At 37.1% G+C, this 5643-nt stretch overlaps 1 pseudogene; it reads left to right on the forward strand.

Moving 5' to 3' along the window:
* The first annotated feature begins 534 nt into the window (after positions 1 to 534).
* LOC103253828 lies at positions 535 to 1133 on the forward strand (annotated as a pseudogene).
* The last annotated feature ends 4510 nt before the right edge of the window (positions 1134 to 5643 follow it).

Genomic DNA, 5643 nt, shown 5'->3' on the forward strand with positions numbered 1-5643 from the left:
GCAAGAAGCCACTTGCCTGCTGGACATCACAGTCCCACAGCAAGGGGCACCCATTAGCTATAGGGGCTTGCTTAAATGGGAGAAAACCACATTGGGACTTTCCAAGTGGGCCAAACCGCAACATCCTGGAGGCCTAGGCACCTTTCAAGCAATGCTAATGGGGTTCACAGAAGCAAAAAAAAAAAAAAGCTGTTAAACAGTTTAACCTAGCCAGCAGGTGCTGTTCCCAGTTTCCAGGAAGGGAACTTTTTTTAAAAACTGTACAAAGTTTGAGTACATGCTTAGCCTAATTTTTGACATTGCAGATGTCTTTTTAAGCCCCCTTCCACATTTATAAGACTTTAAAAAAGAGCTTTAGGGGTCCCAGTTGCCATGGGTGCACCGCACACTGAAGCCCAGACCCCAGCACCCAGCCCGTGCCCACACTGCCTCCCCACCCAGGCCAGGCCCCAGAGGCAAGGACAAAGTGGCTGCCTGAGGAGCTCCGCCTGGGTACAAGTGAACCGACGGTTGCCTGCGGCCACAGGCACCAAGATGGTTTGTGGGGACTTCACGTGCTCCAAGAACTGCCTGTGTGCCCACAACCTGCTCTACACCTTGGTTGCTGATTGGAATTTCCATGTGAGGATTGGTTTTGGGCTGATTTCCAGTCTTCATGTGGTCGGCGTGGTCATCGCTGTGGGCATCTTCCTATTCCTGATTGCACTAGTGGGGCTGATCAGAGCTGTTGATCACCATCAGATGTTGCTGTTTTTTTATATGATTATTCTCTTACTTGTATTCATTGTTCAGTTTTCTGTATCTTGTGCTTGTTTAGCCCTAAACCAGGAACAACAGGGTCAACTTCTGGAGGTTGGTTGGAACAATACAGTAAGTGCTTGAAATGACATCCAGAGAAATTTAAACGGCTGTGTATTCTGAAGTTTTAACCCAAATGACACCTGTTTGGCTAGCTATGTGAAAAGCACAGCTCACTGTGTGCTCTAATAATCAGAGAGTATGCCAGAGAGGTGTTGAGATTGGTTGGGGGCATCAGTCTCTTCTTCAGTTTTACAGAGATCCTGGGTGTTTGACTGACCTACAGACACAGGAACCAGAAAGATCCCCATGCTAATCCTAGTACATTCCTTTGATGAGAAAAGGAAAAATTGTTCATAGCCTGATCTTGTTCACTGTCTCTAGTTTTAAGTTAAGCTGATCTGCCCATTTAAGGAAGGAAACAGTATCTGACAAATGACATTAGTGACCGTGGAATTATATAGTTTTAGTTTATGTTTCTCTAGATATTTTTCTTTTTTTCTTGCTGGAAAAATATTGAAAATTGTGGTATCCTCCGAATCTTGATGGCACCTGGAATCTCCTGTGTCTCAGTGTTGGGCGCTGTCCACTGTGACCTTTCTTAGCATTTTTACCTGCAGAACAACTTTGTATGCCACCAGCGTGTTGGTCATATGGTGAATATGAACATATAACTCACTGGAATAATTGTGTGTAGCACTGTGCTGTGTAGATATTAAAGTCAGAATACATGAGATTCTATTATGTTGAGTTTAATAAGGGAAATCCAAGTTCCCACTATTTGTTGTCTTTTTAGGAAAGATGTGTTGTGATAAAAATGTGTTAATATAAAAGTGATAATTTACTTCTAGTAGTTCTTTTATGATTACAACTGTGTATTCTAGAAATAGCGGTGTCTTTGGAAATTGGGTTTCCATTTTTGACTTTTACAGGTAAGTAGGAAGGAGATGTGATTTCATAAAATGCTCTAATGTATGACATTGACTTTCAGCCTTCAGAATGGTATGACTCTGACTAATTCAGAAAGCATGCCTATGTAATCTTGATATTGTTTTATAACTTGATGTCTAAAAGACTGCATTTTTAAATGAGTTACTATTAATGCATTGGCCCACGTAGCAAAGAGATATTTGATTATCTTAAAAATTGTTACCTTTTTCATGAAATTTCTCAGTATTGTAACAGCAATTAGTCAGACCCAAGCATATTTGAATGTGATCTTCCATACTTTGAAATTGAAATAGTATTGTGGTTCTGTATATTAAGATAAAAAATTAAAGGATAGAAACCTTTTTTAAAAAGAGCTTTAGTAGCAAATGTTATATTAGAGCAAAGCTATAATTTTTTTTCTTCTCTGTTAAAACAAAACAAAACAAAATTTTTGATTAGAGGTTTGCCCTTAGTAAGAGACTGTAAAAGGAATATTTTTACCGTCTGTGTAATTCACCTAGATAACAAAGATTCTGTGTCTAATCAGAACAACTTTCCATGATGTATGTTTATTTTACTATATCCTTGATTATTTAAGTAAACAAAGGTTTCATACTTAAAACAGAACTGAAGATTTTAAAAAAATAATGTTATTTCTTTGTTTTCTTATAAAATATTTTACTGTCACTTTGATTAAGTAGGTTGTAAAGTATTATTGCTCAGCTATCCATCATCCTTTATTAATCAAGTGTTCAAATCTCCTGACAATCTTTGATATTTTACTTTCCCAAAATCAAATCCTAAATGATATCTTTTGCATCTAAAACTGTCCTTCAGATATCCCAGAGGGTTCCTGGAAAATCACAGAGATTTTTTTCTTTCTCCTTGTAAAATGAGGTGCTAGAAATAATTAGGTTTATTTGATATGTTACTATTGAATTGTATGGGCATTGTCAAATCAGAAGAGATGTATAGCCTTCCCTATGTTAAATTTGTATGGGCAAAATTATATTAATATAAATAGTTCAGAAATTGTATGCTGTATGAGAGGTTTCTAGAGACTTGCCAGTACCCTCCATAGAAACGAAATGATTCTATTTATCAGTTCTGGTGCTGTTTTGCCTGAATTAAACAACAATGGAATAGTCTACCAGTCATACTTTGTTATATTTTTAAAATGTGTATTAGTCATGTCTTTACTTATTTGTTGTGAATCTAGAATTTTCTAAGACACTGGTTTTCAATTGGGGATTCACACTAGTTACCTATTTTTATTTTTTTAATATGCAGAGGATTAGGAACTACTTCAAACTTACTGAACTTCTTTTCTTGATATTCTTTTCTTTTTTTTTTTTGAGTTGGAGTCTCACTCTGTCACCCAGACTGGAGTGCAGTGGCCGCTCCCGGCCACCGCAGCCTCGACTCGCTGGGCTCTGGCGATTCTTCCGCCTCGGCCTTCCAAGTAGCCAGAATTACAGGCATGTGCTACCACGCCCAGTTGATTTTTTTGATTTATTGTAGAGATGAGGTCTCGCTGGCCAGGCGGGTCTCGAACCTGCAGGCTCAGGCAATCCACTCACCTCAGCCTCCCAAAGGCGCGGGATTACAGGCTGAGCCACCGAGCCCGGCTTTCTTGATATTCTTGACATATTATAGATACATTCTTACTGTGTAGATGGTATATTCATGATATATTATGTCTCAGGATGATTTTATGTTATATTCTCTTTAGAAATTATCTATTTTTAAATTTTAGATGTATCCACTCTTTGTGAAAATAGAATAATCATTATATTTATTAAAATTTTATCTACAAAGTTTTTAAATTGAGTTTATTTTCTCATTTTGCATGCCACAGAAACAACAAAATTTTCTTGTGCGTTACATTATAGGCTGAACATCACAACCAAACATTCAAAATCCAAAATGTTTTAAAATCTGAAACTTTTTAAGTGGTAACATGATGGCATAAATGGAAAATTTCACCCTGACACCTTTTCATTCTGATGGTTCAATGTGTACAAGTACGTTTTTATGTGCAGAATTACTTAAAACTTTGCATGTAATTACCTTTAGGTTGTGTGTATAAGGTGCATATAAAACAAAAATAAAATTTTGTGGTTAGTTGTGTGTCCCATCCTCAAGATACTGAATTATACTTATGCAAATATTTTAAAATAAAAGAAAACCAAACCATTCCTGGTCCCAAATATTTGGGATAAAGAATACTCAACCTGTACTCTTGTAGTAAGCTCTCAATAGAGCACCCACTTTTGCAAATAATCAATAATGAGTTCACTACAGCCATTTTAAGCCATTTTGCCATCTACAGATAGTTTTTAAAAAAATTGTTTTATTGCAGTGCTTTTCTGAAAGCTTTTGAAGTCAACTATAGGCTTGAGTGCTTTATCTACAATAATGGCTAACTGTCCCAGAGCACCACACAGAAGAGTGACAGGTATTTGTAAGTGTAGGCTTCTGCTAGCATCACTTAAACAATTTGAGATCATATAGTAAATTAAGTCAGGATTTCCAGGAATTTAGCTGAGAAGCAGATGACTTCATAACATTGCTAACCCAATATGTAGGAGAACAAGAGCTAATTACATGAGACTGCATGAACTGATGACTGTTCTTTTGGGGGGAATATTATAGACTCTATTTTTTCAATATTTAACCCTCTCTTCTTTTATCTTAAACTATCTTTAGCTATCTATTTTATCTATAACTCATAACAAATTAGTAGCCTATACTTCTTCAAACTAAATTAAAACATTTACAAATGATCTCCCTATTTGATCATTTTAGAATTGCAAGAATTATGAGATGGATTGGGCAATAGTTAAATATTTACCCAAATACAACAGAGAGTTCAAGTAATGAAAAATTTGGAGATGGTGAAGCATATACTATTAGTGCCTTACTCACACCTCTACCCTAAACACTATTCATTTTATGTGGCCAATTTTTTTTTTTTTTTTTGAGTCAGGGTCTCACTCTGTCACTCAGGCTGGAGTACAGTGGCACCATCACAGGTCACTGCAACTTTGACCTCCTGAACCCAGGTGTCCCTTTAGCCTCAGTTTCCTGAGAGGCGGGAACTACAGGTGTGCACTGTCATGATCATCTAATGGTTTATTATTATCATTATTATTTTGTAGAGATGAGGTCTTGGTAGTCGCCTAGGCTATTTTTTTAAAATGCAATTTTCAGTGGCTTGTTACAGGAGGGCATTCCTTGGCTGCTAGAATGTTCCTGGACCATAGACAAAAAGCTGCAAGTGTCAAGGAATTAATGTCCATGGCAGTAACCTTGGATAAATATTAGTTGGGAGTTTGTGGATACATGCCACATTCTGAGGTATGTTTAACAATACTTCCCTAGAGATCTTCAGTAGTGTTGAGCTTCAGCTGCCATGTGCTAATCTGTTTATTAATTTTCTCTATATTTGTTTCCTTTCTATATTACTCTACTAGGGCTGCCATAACAAAGAACCACAGACTGAATGACTTAAACAACAGAAAGTTATTTTCTCACAATTCTGGATGCTAGAAACCTGAGATCAAGGTGTCAGCAGGGTTGGTTTCTTCAAGGTATCTATGTGGCTGTCTTCTTCACTTAGTCTTCTCTGTGTGTCTATTATGGGTTGAATTTTGCATTCCAAAATTTATATATTGAAACCATAGCCACCAGTACCTCAAACTGTGACTGTATTTGGCAATACAGCCTTTTGAAAAGGTGAGTATGTTGAAATGAAGCTGTTATAGTGGACTCAAAGCCAAGCCGATTGGTGTCCTAAGAAGAGGAAATTTGGAAACAAAAAGAGACATCAGTGATGTTTTTTCACTGATGAAAGACCATGTGCAGACGGGGGCCATCTGCAAGCCAAGGAGATAGGCCTCAAGAGAAACCCAA

Source organism: Carlito syrichta, unplaced genomic scaffold (assembly GCF_000164805.1).
Source record: "Carlito syrichta isolate Samal-C Ts95f unplaced genomic scaffold, Tarsius_syrichta-2.0.1 Scaffold254057, whole genome shotgun sequence".
NCBI lineage: Eukaryota > Metazoa > Chordata > Mammalia > Primates > Tarsiidae > Carlito > Carlito syrichta.